At 35.3% G+C, this 18,678-nt stretch overlaps 2 protein-coding genes across 2 annotated transcripts in view; one reads left to right on the forward strand and one right to left on the reverse strand.

Annotated features, from left to right (window-relative positions):
* The window catches only part of LOC127835053 (uncharacterized), a 443,836-nt gene that overhangs the window by 354,171 nt on the left and 70,987 nt on the right, over positions 1-18,678 (reverse strand). The window lies entirely within an intron of this gene.
* The window catches only part of LOC127835046 (perilipin-4-like), a 438,066-nt gene that overhangs the window by 18,764 nt on the left and 400,624 nt on the right, over positions 1-18,678 (forward strand). The window lies entirely within an intron of this gene.

Below are 18,678 nucleotides of genomic sequence, written 5' to 3' on the forward strand. Positions count from 1 at the left end.
GAAAACAACAAGTTATTAAAATTAATTTTAAAATATCGAACAATGAAGTGCCTAAAGGCAAAAAAATTATGATTGTGCTGATTTCGGAATGATAATCGCCCAGTCAATAACACAAATGAGTGAAATATGTTTTACAATCCCTAGTTTACATGAGTCATCGTTAAAAAAAGATCGCACAATTACCTTAAGGAATACACACTGATAAGAAGATTGATATCCATCTATTACGAATTATAAAGAGTTACTCAGAGACCAGCTGTTTGAATCTTGTTATGCTTTGACGTCTGCAATGCTCTCATAAAACAAAAGTTAGGCATACACTTTGTTGTTGACAAATCACCTGTTAAAACGTCGGGAATGAAATGTCATAGCAAATGGGGCGCGAATAATACTAGGAGAAGGCCACTTAAATTAAACTGTGACGTCGAAAATGATCACTGGCGTAATATTTGTAAAGAGTTTGAATGATATTTTGTACAAGCGTATAGATGATGTGTATTAAACACATACTGAAATACGTATTAATTGATCATTTCCGTCTGAAGTTGTCATAGATTAAGTGCAATTTTCGCGTTTATATTAATTCAAACATCATGTTATTGTACAATAGCAATCAATGATAGCCGACGGTACTTCTGCACGTGTTTCAAACATCGAGCTTAATACCTTCTTTCACTTCTTAGTATGTTCGATGTCTGCTACTCCGAATGCGGTGTAATGTGATATTCGTGTAAGCAGCCTTATTGTCGCATATTTATCAATTATGAAAAAAAACTTCACACACTCTAAAAATGTCACATTATGCCTGGTCTTTTTGTCTGCCTTGTCGTCTGAATGCCATTGAACATCTCCTTTTTTTCTGTAAAATTATTTGCGGACATGAAACATAATGGTTTTCAAAACAAACACAACTAGTCAAGGTGATTTGAAGCAAGGTCATTGTTTGGCATTATTGCAGAAGAATGATGACCTATGAACAGGTTACACTTGTTTTATTCTTGGTAGTGTTTTATGATACGAGACTATACACGTTTAGATGTAATGTCTAATATTGAAGTAAATATAACATTATTTTATATATCCTCTATTTAAAACTCAGTAAAACTTTTATATCAAACAAATCCAAAAAGCTTGCAAAATAAATCACATGCGTGTATGGGCTACGAAAAAGCAGTTTATAAAGTCGCCTAAATTTTGTTGTTTATATGAAGGTATTGTCAATTCGACAAGTTAAGCAGAAAATGCTGTCGACATTCTTACTAACCATAACACTATGAATTTTACCATTGTAGAGAAAAATGTCATCAAACTGTTTACTAGCTACTGGGTTATATGGAATAAGAGAAACAACTTACAACTCTTGACACAATCATTTATGTGATTGAATGTAATAAATCATATGATATATTCTTATATAATATACTAACTATCGCATTCAACTCGATACTGTTGCATTAATACATGTCTACATTTAAATTACAATCAGATTCCAAACTCTCGCATAAATATTCAAATCAAACAACACATTGAACTAAAACACATGTACATTTCAAATATCTAACATTAAACTCCCTGTCAATTACAGAGGCAGGTGTGCTTGACATTGAATCGGTCATAATCGACGGCAGTAGCACGATAACATCCACCACAAAGGTATGTGTGCAGGAGTTGGAAGCACAGACACTTAGAGGGAATGATAACATAGAATCGTTCATAATCGACGGCAGTAGCACGATAACATCCACCACACAAGTATGTGTGCATGAGCTGGAAGCACAGACACTTAGAGGGAATGATAACATAGAATCGGTTATAATCGACGGCAGTAACATGATAACATCCACCACAAAGTTATGTGTGCAGGAGCTGGAAGCACAGACACTTAGAGGGAAAGATAACATAGAATCGTCCATAATCGACGGCAGTAACACGATAACATCCACCACGAAAGTATGTGTGCAGGAGCTGGAAGCACAGACACTTAGAGGGAAAGATAAGATAGAATCGGTTATAATCGACGGCAGAAACACGATAACATCCACCACAAAAGTATGTGTGCAGGAGTTGGAAGCACAGACACTTAGAGAGAAAGATACCATAGAATCGTCCATAATCGAAGGCAGTAACACGATAACATCCACCACAAAAGTATGTGTGCAGGAGCTGGAAGCACAGACACATAGAGGGAATGATAACATAGAATCGGTTATAATCGACGGCAGTAACACGATAACGTCCACCACAAAAGTATGTGTGCAGGAGTTGGAAGCACAGACACTTAGAGGGAAAGATACCATAGAATCGTCCATAATCGACGGCAGTAACACGATAACATCCACCACAAAGGTATGTGTGCAGGAGCTTGGCGCACAGACACTTAGAGGGAAAGATACCATAGAATCGTCCATAATCGACGGCAGTAACACGATAACATCCACCACAAAAGTATGTGTACAGGAGCTGGAAGCACAGACACTTAGAGGGAATGATAACATAGAATTGGTTATAATCGACGGCAGTAACACGATAACATCCACCACAAAGGTATGTGTGCAGGAGCTGGAAGAACAGACACTTAGAGGGAAAGATAACATAGAATCGGTTATAATCGACGGCAGTAGCACGATAACATCCACCACAAAGGTATGTGTGCAGGAGCTGGAAGCACAGACACTTAGAGGGAATGATAACATAGAATCGGTCATAATCGACGGCAGTAACACGATAGCATCCACCACAAAGGTATGTGTGCAGGAGCTTGAAGCACAGACACTAAGAGGGAAAGATACCATAGAATCGGTTATAATCGACGGCAGTAGCACGATAACATCCACCACAAAAGTATGTGTACAGGAGCTGGAAGCACAGACACTAAAAGGGAATGATAACATAGAATCGGTTATAATCGACGGCAGTAACACGATAACATCCACCACAAAGGTATGTGTGCAGGAGCTGAAAGCACAGACACTTAGAGGGAAAGATAACATAGAATCGGTTATAATCGACGGCAGTAACACGATAACATCCACCACAAAAGTATGTGTGCAGGAGCTGGAAGCACAGACACTTAGAGGGAATGATAACATAGAAACGGTTATAATCGACGGCAGTAACACGATAACATCCACCACAAAAGTATGTGTGCAGGAGCTGGAAGCACAGACACTTAGAGGGAAAGATACCATAGAATCGGTTATAATCGACGGCAGTAGCACGATAACATCCACCACAAAGGTATGTGTGCAGGAGCTGAAAGCACAGACAATCAGAGGGTATGATAACATAGAATCGGTCATAATCGACGGCAGTAACACGATAACATCCACCACAAAAGTATGTGTGCAGAAGTTGGAAGCACAGAAAGATGACATACGAGCGGGTTTAGAGACAGTAAAAGAGGAACTTGTGGCTCAGGCAAAAAGGGAAGTCAGAAATTTCAAGACAAATGGTGACGAAGTGGACTATTCGCAACGCAAAGGTAAGCATGCGTACATAAACGTTTCTGTTAACAGTTACCGTAATTACTTTATGTTTTCGGACACTCTAAGTTTTCGGACAGCCCTTTTTTTAGCAAAAATAATAATTTTTCGTGACTCTTAATTTTCGGACACACAAGTTTTCGTCCATAATTGATGTCTCTAAGTTTTCGAACAGTATATTTTACAGCGCTATTTTACCAAATTTCGGTCCTGTTTTCGATATCTAATGATACTTCGATCATGGGGTTTTACAACGAGATTAACATCATAAAACATGGCAGGTGCATGCCTGAAGGCAACGGACCATTACATTTGCGTTATTGGGTAAATAACCTTGTGAATCGGTATTAAACAATGGTTTCGCCCGATAGCATAAGCGTTATGACAATTACCAGAGGTAGTGCCAATTAACAGTGCAATTATCTACCGCATTGGTACTTCCCCTTCTCAGTAAAATAACTGTGACAAATACTAAACGCTTCAATGTGTGATGTACCCTATTGCAAGTTTTACGAACAATGGAAGGTGTTAGACAACAACTATCGGCATTGAACAAACAACGAATTCATAGTTTGCTTTTTTTATTGCGTTAATTACAGGTTCATACTAGCGAGTATCGGTACATCACATGCTCATCTTTGAACTCGTTGGTTAAAGTACAACCTTGTAGTAACTTTCTGTCAAATAAATTTAGCATTTAAAATGATTTAAAATGCAGTGCAAACATATATAACTGTAATTAATACTATACGGCATGTTAATTTACAAGCGCGTGCTAATACCGGTAGTTGTTGACACAATTGACGCTATTTTCAGACACTTTGATTTTCGACTCTAAGTTTTCGGACACCTGTATTTTGTGAATAATTTTCGTAACTAAGTTTTCGGACACGAAAAAAATAAATTATTTTAAAGTGTCCGAAAACATAGAGTAATTACTTGTTCAAACTGTCGAAGGAACACATGCTTGGAATATCTGGAAACATAGTGAGCGTAGTGATATTTAACCGCAATTTAAAAGATTATGTATTACATTAAAAACAACATCAATTGTTTCCAATATGAATAGAGCAGTTGTTTCACCCTTTACCTCTTTATAATTGCATTTAAGCAAAAGTTTAAACGGTAGGACTTGTTTTAACATTAATGATAACTAAGGTATCATTTCCCGGTTTTATTCAAAGTATCAACATATTGATTTACATGAACTCCGAGAAAATCACGCATATTCTAATTCATGACATTGTTACTGGTAAATATCATATTATAGTCGACTTCTATTATTCTGACGCCCTCTAAGAAAATCAATGCAATAAACAACGTAGCTGGGACAACGATTTAAACAAGACAAGCAACTAAAAGTAATTTTTAAAAGTCGAACAAAATCCTTGCGCAGATGCCAATCACTTAACGTTTTGCCGTTTTTGGAACGATACCAGTCAATTAAACAATGGGTTGTACAGACCAGCTGTACCCTGTTTGGAAATCCCTGGTGTATAAGCGTCATATGTGTAACAAATATCGTAGAAATACCGACATATACGAAGCACTGTTGTAAATACCTATTTGTTCAATTAAGAATACAAAGCGTTATTAAGAGATAAGAAGTTTATATTGTCGGATGAATTGACGTCTTCAACGCTCTAATTTAAAACGTTGGACTTATACTTGTTTTTTTTGTGTTTATAAAGCCATGAGTGAAAATAAATTGCAATTCAGGCGCGAATAAAACAACGAGACGGGCGCTTACAAGTAACTGCGAAGTCGTGAATGATCAAAGACGTAAGATTTGTAAATATATTGAAATGTAATTGTGTAGATGCGCATAGGTGATGTGTATTGAACACATACTGAAATATTGAATACGTATTAATTCATCATTTCCGTCTGAACGTGTCATAGATTAATGGCAGTTGTCGAGTTTATATTTATTGAAAACATCATAATCTTGTACAATAGCAATCAGTCATAGCGGAGGGTAATATTTCTACTGCACGTTTCGAACATCGAGCTTAATACATACTGAGTTCTCAGTGTGTTCGGTGTGTGCTATTACGGATGTGTTTTAATGTGAGGTTCGTGTAAGAAACGTTTTTACTGAATGCTTATCAGATATGAAAAAATACCACCCGCAAGCTTAATACTTCATGTTACTCCTGGTCCCGTTACACTTAGACCAAATGCCACTGTGAAATAAATTTCGGACATGGATCATCATTGACATGATCTACCCAATTTAAATGTAAATGTAACATTGTGGTATATAACTTTACCAAAGTAAGTAAGCGCTTATAAAAACATTCTTAAAGGATTGCAAAATATACCGCATGCGTGTATGATCAATGAAGGAGGAGCTTATATAGTCGCATAAATTTGTTGGGTGTTTATATAAAGATATTGTCAAAGAATCAAGGTAGAATGATTTTAGGGAGGTTGGCCTTGAAATAAGCAATTTTTAAATTATAAGTTGGGTTCCGTCGGCTACTATAATTCACGGAAACATTATATGAAGTTTCGGAAAGAAGTGGGCATTTAATATTCGGTCTGATAGTCGTGGGCACGAGATAATAAATCAAGGTAAATAAAAGTACCCACAATGGCATATGTATACAATCATAATCGCAAACTTTACACAAACCGTTTTGAATAAAAGTACTAATTTTTACTCGGAACACCACCGAAAAAAGATATAATCGTATGCTATATATTTTTTGGTGGAAATCTAATAAGATGTTTAATTATCAGATATCAATTGCACACGTATATACGTTCTTTTCTTAAAAGTTTACGAGGCGCTTAATCGAAACCTGATTGGCCCATTCAAAGAGTACCGGTAAATCATGCTGAACACTGCGACCTATTATGTCACGAACTCGTACGTGCGACTAGAATAATACATAAGTACAAGAGATTTTGAAATAAATTGTTGAAACTAATTATCCCTAAGAACTCTGCACAGTTTGTTCCGAAATAGGGTTTTATTTAAATTTTGATTATTTTCATTATTTTGATAATGGCTATGAATACTACCATAACTATGTGTTATTTCCGCGACATATACACATACAGCGTAGATTATACGTTGCAAAGCTATATATTTAACGAACATGCAATTGTGTCGTGTTGTTGTTTTTGAACGCAAATTATTGCATGCACTGCTCGAGCTTTATTACTAATACACTGTAACCAATAAGTATTATATAAGCGAATATTAAGTACTGATGTCAACGGTTATGTTATTGTAACATTAAATTTACATTAAATTAACAGTATGCGTGTAGTGTTTTATACAGGAAGGAAAAAGAGCGTGGTGCAAAATTTAAAAAAGGGCACTTTAGCGCGCGACATCCATAAAAAGGGCACAAATATATCTGTATAGTGACTTAATAACAAGCTTTGTTACACACAAACATTGTATGCATAGTTTTGAGATTTATTGTTGAATAATTAAACCAATAAAATCCAGAATGTATATTTTATTATGTGTTTTATACTTTCATGTAGTAACAAAAAACAAGATTAAACACCATAGGATATATATCTTATACAAACTATAGCTTTTCAAAGAAGTCTTAGAATACTGTTAAATGAGTTACCCTCTTAAACAATTATTTATATTTAAAACGTTACACACATTGCACAATCAAGTCCTGTATATGCATCTTAAATGGAGATTCACAAACACTAACACTTTGTTGAATAGTCAGAAAGTTCTGCGTAATGACATTGTTTTCATGACCACGTGTTGTATTGTGTACATTTTATTTCGCTAAAAGTGTAAATATGAACGGCGCCGTACTGTCTTTTGTTCATTGTCAATTAATTCAATACACGTTAATTGGTCTCCGATATAAACTTGGTTTGCTTACAAAGCAATTTGCTTCAATTTCTAATTTACGTTTCGTCGAAGGTGGAATGCCAAAATCGGAAAGCGTACGTTGCGACATTCTAAACACGAATGATAAGTGGTACAAGTTCAATATTTTTGTAAAATTCATACCTGTGTTTGCCAATTAACATATTTTGACAAGTTACAAACGGGTCATAATGTTCTTAATTGAACCAATGGTGCAGGCCTACTACTGTTACAACAATTAACAACTTTTGGCCAAACAGGGTCCAAGACGGGGTATCAACTTCTTTGCCGACATTCACACGTTATTGTAATCAAAACATCGTGACAATAAACAAGCACGTGCTTTAAGCGCGGTCTGCCTAACCGTGAACAGCAAACGTGTTAAGATTGTCGTCTGCTACAATTCATCAACACACATCTACTGTGAGCCTGCGCCAATTGTATTGGATAGGAGGCGGAGCGTTATTTTAATCGACAGCTTTAATATGAGCCTGCGCCAACTGTTTTGGATAGGAGGCGGAGCGTTATTTTAATCGACAGCTTTAATATGTCACGGGTTGCTATTTTCGGCGTATGGCCAATTTCAGGAAGTACAGTGGACGTCATGGGGTTTTGTAATCGGCGTATGGAAACAATTATCGGGCGTAATATACTGCCGTACGCCGCTTAGTGCAAGCCATGAAAATTATTTTTTATTAACTTAAAACTGTTTTGCATTAAATTGAAATCAAATCAATATTTTACAGATACAACTGGTGTTTTTTTTAAATTTTAATTACGCGTAAAAATAAATGTTTTGATATAACTAAATTATGCATGAAATGCACAATTTCCACGTGAATAACATCGAGGTTTTCATCAAGTCTCCTAAGTAACTGTGCACGATTGTATCCGGACTGATTAGTGTTACAAAGCCACTGAAATTATCGATTGATATTGACACATGGTTATTCACGCATGACGTATTCACAACCGCGCGAATCTTCGCTGATAATAGTCGGCTTAGAAGCTTGGTTAAGAGGCAATTAAGATGTTATCAATAAGGTCGCGCACGGCGGAAAACAGGGCGGCGGCCTTTGAAAAGGGCAGCGTGGCGCTGATTTGCTTTGAAAGGGGCAGCGAGGCGCTTCAAAAAAGCGGCGTGGCGCCGCGCCACGCTAAAACGGCCTGGATAAAACGCCATGTGTTTTTTGTGATGAGTTATACATTCAAAGCACATAGGTGTTAATAGATACATTAATATTTCTACGATGATTTACATACCGAGTTCTGCCACTCGTTGTATTATAAATTGTGGAATAGTTTTTAATCAATGCGTTTGTTTGTTTTCAGTAATGCTATTAGATATGATAATTAAACATTACGACAAAACACTTAGTACCATGACAACCTCGCCATTGCATGACGGTGTCCACGCTAGGGTAGATGATATGTACATGCCACCCAAATTACAGCTGATGGAAAAATTCAAGGGCGCCTTCAAGAAAACTGATACAACAATGACTTCATACAGCAGAGTGTTTTTAAAGGATGGTAAATACAACCAAAACATGTTCATTCAAGGTGAGGCAGGGTCTGGCAAATCCACGTTTCTCGCCATATTAGTTATAGACTGGTGTAGTATAAATAGTAAAACATCAGGAAAACAGTTCGAGACGGTCGAACATTACACTGCCGATGCTAATGCACGATTGAGACCCTCTGATTTCTTTGACGATCTAAAGACCCTGAAAGAGTACACGTTCGTTTTCCATATCACTTTAAGGGATTCGGTTAATGAGTTAAACATTTTAGAGATGCTTAAAAAACAAATAATTGACTCAATTTACGGCGATAAGGATAAACGCAAAAATGCATACCGACTACTGAATGAGATCATGGAACGTGAACGCTGCTTGATATTACTGGATGGTCTAGATGAGTGGACCTGCAACGAAGGTCGCAGCCTACCGGTTTTGGCTGCATCTCACATTCAGTGTGATGTGTTGATAACAACTCGACCTTGGAAATTGACAGAAGCGATGATACCTGACGCGAAGATTGACATGCTGCTACAACTGGAAGGAGTAAACGAGCCTTTTGAGGTGAGCAGAAGACTGCTTGGCTGTATGGATGAGTGTAAAGATAGCATGATGTTGGAAAAAAAACAATCAGAATTTGAATCATACATAATGAAAAATGACTTGGAAAAGTTTCTGATTTCACCAGTGCTATTGCAATTGATAGTGCACTCATGGGTTGAAGGGACTGTAGTGAACGGTTCCATGTGTGAAATATACAGTCTCTTCCTGGAAAGTCTTCTTAAGAAGGCAAACAAGAAGAAAAAAAAATTTCAATCGCCACCCGTCCAATGCTTCAAAGACACTGAACACATACAGCCAAATATTGAAAACGTTGATCGTCTTGCTAAAGCGGCATTCCATTTGCTGTTTTCAAATACCAGAGAAAGTTCACTAGTGTTTAGCGATACAGATTTGGAGCGATTTGGATATGATGAAGAACAAAAGGAGTTTGCATTCAAATCCGGTATTTTATCGGCAACACGAAATTCGTCTGCATTGCGATCATCTTCTTCATTTTCCTTCATCCATAAAAGCATACAGGAATTCCTCACTGCTTATTATATCGCCTGCAATACCCATCTAATTGATGACATCATTAACGGTTATCTCAACCGTTACACTGATGCATATATGGATATTTCACAGGTGTTTATATTCCTTTGTGGAATGGAAATATCAGCTGCGGATAACCTATCCAGCATGATGGATAAACGCGATGTTGATTCATCTAATTATGATTTTCCAAGAATCATACTGTCAGGATACAGAGAAGCTGTAGCGAATAAACATTATGACAGTAACCTCAAACTCAGTCACTTTAAGTTCGACATACCGGTCACCGAAATAGGAGACGTCAACAACATCTGGATACAAAACAGGTCAAATATTCTGTCAGTGTGGCTAGTCATAAGAGGGAGTCAGAGTTCCTATGAACGAGGCGAGTCTGCATCTCATTATGAGTTTGACCTGTCATCGTGTAGCAAGCTGAAATCGTTAACACTACATGGGGAAGACATATGGCTAAAAGGTAAATAAACAATAACATATTTCTATAGAATGTGTATTCGTTATGTACACTCCGCAATAAAAGTATTGTTTACAGTCTGATAAAATGAATTATTATTAAAATGTATCACCTTCTTGAATACTTTTTCATGCAGTAAAAAGACGAATGAGATATAAAACATATACATAACATAATTTGTATTATTTAATACAGCACATAATCGCACAACTTCAGATTGAACATGTATGTGAACGTGCCGTTATCCATGATAATTGCCCCGTTCGAAGATAAAAACTATTCCTTGCACGTAACAAATTAATGTTTCCCTCAAAAGCGAGTGCTCCTTCTCGATATATGTTTAGGACAAAGTTAATCACACTTACTTTTATGTTTCGCATTAGATGTATCGCCTTAAACTGTGTTCAGTATCACAGTTTGCGCTTGAGCATACATCCTCTTAAAATGCAAAAACAGTCTTATGATTAAATTTTAATTTACGGCTTTGATATTCCGTTACAGTTGTTAATATTGTGTATGCTTTTGAAAGGAAATCACTATAAATAGTTTTTGTCAACCACTTAGCGATTTCAAACAGCAAATATTCGAAAAAGATAAACTGTGCATGCTAGTTGTGTTTTAAACTGCTTGGAATATACACTGCACCTATTCTAGAGAAGACATAAGTTTGTATACGGAACTTGTCATACACCTAAAATAGGTCGACATTTCTTCTTACAAATCAACACTTAATTAAATCATGCACATACATCTGAACACAGACTCTTGCGCCGGAAGTAAAACATAGTTGTTTTACCCGTTAGCGAATCTCGCTAATGAATGGACCGCCAGTAGCTAAGACACATAGTGTATGGTTTTCGACATTAAATTTTGTATACATGTTTACTATTTTGTTACAGTTTCTCGTCTGTGTGCATGTTCCTAGTAATGGGCTTATGATCTTTAACGGATATTTGGTTAACGACGGTGGGCGTAGTATTTTATCGTGTCCGTATCGTATATAAATGAAATAACATAGCCATATAAAACTATTTGGGTGCATTAAAAATGCTCTTCTTATTCCACTGACAAATACAGAAACAGTGCGGTGTCTGGAATTCATGCAGAATATTACGCAGGTCAATTGTTCCATGTGTTTGTATCAGTCAAGTGACTTGTGTGATGACGTATCTCACGCGAGCCTCGAGTGTGATACAAAATAGCGCAAGCCCCGAGACTGATACAAATACTTGTAACAATTGACTTGCGTAATATTCCTTTTATTATATACAAGTTTGAATCATTTATGTTAAACAAAATGAGTTTAAGCGTTCATAATTAACCAAGAATGCTCTTATAATTTTCTGCATTCAAAGTGACGTCATTAAAAGTAGCCCGGCTAGTATGGCAATACGGGACTGGAAAACTAGCGGTAGCATAATACGGGAATTATATCTGTGCAGTTGTATTTTACCGTCTGATACAACTTGTATTTTTTGGGAACATAAAGCAGGTATATAATAAAAGTGTGTATTCTACGCTGACATTCGCAATTCACGCCATTAAAGAAACGAAAATCTATTAAATGGAACTCATTTCAAACGATATTTGAATAACATTTTTTATATATTGTTTTCTTTATCGTTGTTCATCGGTGAAATAAATAACATGAGTTTATGAAAAGTCCATACGGGGAATTGAATGCATTATGCCTTACGATATTTAAATAATCGTTCTGTTTGAACAACACTGTTCAATAAAGCGTTGTTTATCAGTCGATTAAGAACGATTTAGAGTTCTGACGCGTAGGAATTGAACAACAATTGTGTCAATAAGATGTGTTTAATAGACAGAATCAAATTAACATAACTTTGTTCATAAATAAAGACTATGTGAAATGCTGTTAAAATATGCATGAATCGTAAATAAAAATATATATTGTATCAATTTATGCTCTGGTTCGTTTCTACTTTCTGCGTTATGTAAAACAATTTTAACGATGGATTATTTTGGTTTAAAAAAAAAGGTTACTAATCTGTTTACACTATTACAATCAAACAATAAACGAGTATTGTTTACGAACCGTAAAATGAGTAACTATTAAAGATTGATAGAGTTATACTTAGTAATTGTGCATATGTAATAAAAATCAAACAAATGTCTTGTCAATTTTAACGATTCGTGATTCAGTCCCAATTATGCGAATTTATATGGAATATGGTACCATTTTTGTTTTGATAAGTATTTTAGTTTGCTTTAACTTGCTTGGCTGGAATATCGGGTTCTCGAAGTCTCCTCGGAGGATCTATCATATTTCGACTTTCGTAGTGAATATAAAATCCGTCTAACGATTTATTGTTATGTTTAAATAATCCTTAGACTTGCAATGCATTCCAGCTAAAAAAATAGGTTTGAACAGAAAAAGAGCCGACTGTAAACATGAACAGGCATATTTTAATTTAAAATGTGCATTTGCAAAAACTATAAGTGTTATTTAACTGAAGAAGGAACTGACATTATATAATTTTCACAAAAAAATTGCATGTGTGTAACCGGAACATTTTTCACAAAAAATTGCATGTGTGTAACCGAAACATATTGCAAGGGGAATAATTAATATGTAGTTATGGTAACCTCTGAGTATAATTATACACAGATCTGTGTTAAACAATCGTTTTTGAAAATGTATTTCGTATTTCGTCGTCTTATAATAAATACAAAACAAGATCTGTATGCCGCATGCACATTGAAGCACTGGCTACCATGTAAAACACTTGTCCCTGATTAAAAACAATTGATTGATTGTGCTGCTTGTACAACGGATGTTAATGACATTTTTTTCACGGATACATGATAAAACTAATGTTAAATAAACATTTAAAATCTCAATAATCAAATACGACGATCATTTTGTTGATTATTATGATGATTTTGCTGTTGGTGATGACGCTAATTATGATGACGATGATGATGATGACGAATAAAAAAACAAAATGATGAAAAGGATGAATATAATAAAGATGATGTAAATGATAAAGAACACGACAAAGAAGAAGAAGATGGTGGTTGTGGTGGTGATGATGATGATGATGATGATGATGATGACGATGATGATGATGATGATGATGACGATGACGACGACTTTGACGATGACGCTGACGCTGACGATGATGATGATGATGATGATTATTATTATTATTATTATTATTATTATTATTATTATTATTATTATTATTATTATTATTTAGGTTTCTAAGGTTATTTGGGTTTTTAGGGTTAAGGTTATTGTATACATCTACTTTCAAAAGTTGATTACCCATAACTTAACAGCATTCCATTAAGAACATATTTAAAAACATGCATTAAATAAGACAACAGAGTGACACATTCTACTTTTGATGGCAGTGATATAATTGAAACATATAACGGAGATAACCGTTGCGAGGAATTCAGTAAAATTGTGTTGTGGTTGTCTCCCAATGACCTTCACATGTATTTCATCTCAAATAATAACTAATTTATGTATCAAATATCAATAAATTATGATCAACTGATCAAAATCTTGACGTTTTTCATAAAGCACGAATAATATTGCAATTTGAATATTTTCATTTATAAATGCATGTATTTATATAACAGTATGCTCGTTTGAATGTGTCATGCATTCCAGTATTATTTCAGATTCGTCTTGTTTGCCCATGTCAAAACATCCGGTCTGGATTTTTCTAAACAGTGCAGACCCTCTACCAGCAATACCCTGCATAGAACGGATACGCATGCAGGACCTTACATGTTCCTCTCGAGTTCTACGCAGTCTGCTCAGCTCTCTGCTGACACTCGATCATGAGGTTACGTGTCGTCTGATCTGCTGTAGCATAACATCGAGTGTACAGAGTTCTGATAGAGATACAAAGGCTGATATGAAGGTGTTAAACAATACATTAGAAATGGTCCTTTGGAAAGACAGTCCCGGTCTGTGGGAGGCTCTGCATAGTCTCAATATCAAGAGTCTCATTCTGGAAAGACTTCTCGGTGTACCTATGCGGGTGAAACATAAGGAGCTGTTGCCCCAGTCACTATCATCGCTCGAACAGCTGGAAACAGATAGTCAATATCTGGAAAGTCGTCTCGGTGTACCTGTGCAGGTGAAACATGAGGATATGTTGTCCCAGTCACTATCATCGCTCACACAGCTGGAAACGCTTACAATTTATTTGCATGAATATGTCATCATAAAGCTACCTCCATCACTGAAGTATTTAAATATTTACTTTTACACATTGCTTCCAACTCAAATACGTGAACTTATGGACACACTGCGCGCATGTACTCAGACAATTGATAGTAGGCTTGAATTCGGCTGTGCGATGTCAAATAATGACGATGATGATGATGATGAGGACCTCAAACAACATATCGAACCGGAGGACATCATACAGAAACTTAAGGAGGACATCATACAGAAAATTGAGGAGAACATGGAGAAAATGGAATGTAATTATGCCGATGTTAATCATCCTAACAAACGCAACACACGCATAAGGAAAATCGCACCGGAGAGGTACATTCCCATAGTACGGGAACTGGAGACGCTGGAGAATGTTGCAGTGAATCGATTCCAAATATTAGACCGAACACGTGCAAATACGTACAACGTTACTTGCTGGTCTGCACGTAGCAATCGTAATATCGATGACTATAAACAAAACGGTGATAACTTTGAAGATAAGCTATATACAAGGTTCGTTCAATGTCTGGATAATAAAATCAAACATCGAATATCAATGCGAACTCTGATTAATCCAGCCTCGACCTCAAGATTAAGCAATCAATACGGTTGCAATAGGAGGTTTTTGTGTGACGTCACAAGAGGGGTTTTCCTTTACTAAAAATAGATTGGCCGTCAACTTCTTGATCGCGGCCAATTACATTGTATCAGAGTAAAGGTCGTCGGAAGACTTAATACTTACAATTTCACAAAACTATAAATACCCGTATTCTTTTTTAAAATAAGAATTTAATAAATGATATTTCAAAAATAATAAAACATATAATAATTTGAATATTATTATAAGTGGTGTGGATGCGGGTATCCGGAGAAGTGCCCCCCCCGGAGAACTGCCCCCCGGAGAACTGCCCCCTTATTTTAAAGGTGGCGGAGAGGTGCCCCCCCATCAAATCTGTAGGGGCGGAGAACTGCCCCCCCCCCCCCCGGTGTCATATTAGTTATTAGTTACGTAGTGAAAACAATACTTACGGGTAATTTTACGTTATCGCCGTACACATTTTATCCGGTAACAATTTAATTTCAGTACAAGTATATTACCATTTATCGAACTGAATAACACAAATTGTCTAGAGGCATGTGATAATACTGTTTAAGGCCCTTGGTACGCATCTGCACCACTCACTATACATGAATGCCTTGTAAAAGTCGTGTTTTAATAAGAGCGCGAAACATAGTCGAGATCCACACAGGAAACGCGTGCGTGTTAATACTGGCAATGTGTTGCAACTAAATATAGACGTGCAACTCGGTACTTATGGAGGAAAAGTTACATCGGAATTAATTTACATTATAAAGATAGTATTGACCCATGGAAAAAAAGTTAATTGACATATAAAAAAGTAAATTAATAGGCAAGGCAAAGGCAATAATTTAGCTGACTTGAAGAAAAAAGTGAAGTTGAATTTATAAGCAATTTATTAATGTTGTTTAGTTAATTCATGTCTTCTAGCACCTTATCCGTCGGTAGCATCGCCAGACCGTCGAGTCGTCCGCAGTTTGCATTTTGAGCAGATCATGTCGACATGCCAAACAAACAAAATCGGTAACAGTTGCTTTAATTAGCAGCTAATAAGGCAGGCAGAGAACTTGTTACCGTTAACGATAAGTACCGCGATCTTTTAATCTTTTAATTGGTAGACCGGACCGACCTTAATTGTTAAGAACTTGTTAGCTTTGAATAAAGCCGCATACGGGTTTATTATATTGAACCGTCCAAATCCGTAATTGGCGAAAACAAACAAATAAATTATTGTTTTCAGCTGGCATAAGGATGGATTAAATTGCATGCTAATTGTTTGTTTTTATTACGGGGAAAATATCAAATAATTCAGCCGCGAAAACTTTTTATTAGCAAAAAGTTATTTGTTTTTCTTTGTTCACATTGACGAAAATCACGTGATTATAAAGTTGGCGACGTGACGACGTCCATGCCGAGGTAGGTATTTTATGCCGTTTTATAACTTTTATTACTTGTACAACTTTATATTACTTTTGAAATTTCACTCAATTTCCATACATAATAGCAAGAAAGTTACTGGCGTTATTGTCATTATAATACTCGCTTTATATATCACCGCTATTTCTTTAATTAGGGGGCACTTCTCCGGGTCATCAATTCTGACAAGGGGGCAGTTCTCCGCCCCTTATTAATCAGCAGGGGGGCAGTTCTCCGCCCTATACAAAAACAGTGAGGGGGCAGTTCTCCGCCCAGTGAAAAATCTTTGGGGGGGCAGTTCTCCGGGGGGGCACTTCTCCTAGAGCCGCCAAATTAGGGCCCTCCCATAAACTGTGAAAACATGCTTTGATTGCTACAGTAAGTGACAGATTCCTGTTAATTGTGTTTCAATATAAAAAAGTATTTCTTCAATGATCCCTCATTATCAATTCTGACTTTAAAGTTTAATGATATTGTAATTAATAAAACAAATGTCACTTTGAAGTCTGCAGTAAAATTATATATATCATACAGTGACAATATGTTACTTCTATTTCAATATCTAACAAACTCACTGAAACCAAAAGATAGGATATTTTTACTTTATTAAAACTTGCTTTAAATTAATAGCAAGTTACCTCCTTTTTTTTGAGTGATATGAAATAGCCTAAGGGCAGAATGAATTGCTTCATTGTCAATATCAGAGACATAACACTGCATGCATTTTATGCACTGATTATCAAATAGATATATAAATAGATAAGTGAAATACTATGGTAACTACAATAGTAATAAAACTTAAGTATTAAACAGATGTGATACACTGAGATTAAGATATTGCCTTAGTCCTTATGTATTTGAGGCCGTTTCCATAAATAATAAAGAATTTTTTCTTATAGCTTTAAAATAAAAAGAAATGTATAAATTTAAGATTGTGTTTTGTATATTCTAAATATTTTTTTTATTTATCCTTATTTTTATTTTTAAAGTTATTTCTGTCTGTATATTCCTGAAAAAAGTATTAATGATTTAGATGCATATTATTACATTTTGGTGAAATAAAAAGAAATGTATAAATTTAAGATTGTGTTTTGTTTATTCTAAATATATTTTTTTTATTTATCATTATTTTTATTTTCAAAGTTTTTTCTGTCTGTATATTCTTGAAAAAATTTATGATTGATTTAGATGCTTATTATTACATTATGGTGAAATACAAATAAATGTATATGAATTAAGATTGTGTTTTGTTTATTCTAAATATTTATTTTATTTATCATTATTTTTATTTCTCAAGTTTCTTTTGTCTGTATATTCTTGAAAAAAAAGTATTTATGATTTAGATGCATATTGTTACAGTCATTTTGGTGAAATAAAAATTAATGTTTTAAATGATGGCTGCTCAATTAAATAATTTGAGCAACCATTAATCTCATCAGTGTCATCTTACATGACAAATCCAATTAGTGGTTCATAAGTTGATTGCACCTTTCTAATCTAATCAATATCTTGGTGGGTGTAATGTCCAGGCTTAGAGGGTGTAAAGACCAGGGGTGTAACGTCCAGGGGGTGTAATGACTGGACACCTGTTAAACCAGATAACAACAAGGAAATTTTGGATTATTAAAGTTAAACTACTACTGGTAAGGCATTCTTAAGTGTATATATTGATTATTTCCGACATGTATAGTATTCGGATAATCAGTAATAGATATACTAGATGTTCCATGCATTTAGATTGTGTTTTTGTACAAAAGCTATTATAGGGATGATGATAATATAACAAGGATAAATATGTGATGAAAAGGTGCTACAGGTACATATCTTAAATTACTTAAATGTGTTATGATGAAGTAGATTTTAATGAGCATTTATTGTTTTAACAAATAAACATAGTATAGTGATAGAAATAATAAAAGTTGTAAAATGAACATGTTTTGTTATTGAAAAACTTAAAGTCGATATTGTTCGCACAAATTATTGATATTTTGTCCTTATCTTTGTGTACCAATTCATTAAAATATGTTGTGTTATGTATCATGGTATTTTT

Source organism: Dreissena polymorpha, chromosome 6 (assembly GCF_020536995.1).
Source record: "Dreissena polymorpha isolate Duluth1 chromosome 6, UMN_Dpol_1.0, whole genome shotgun sequence".
Classification (NCBI taxonomy): domain Eukaryota; kingdom Metazoa; phylum Mollusca; class Bivalvia; order Myida; family Dreissenidae; genus Dreissena; species Dreissena polymorpha.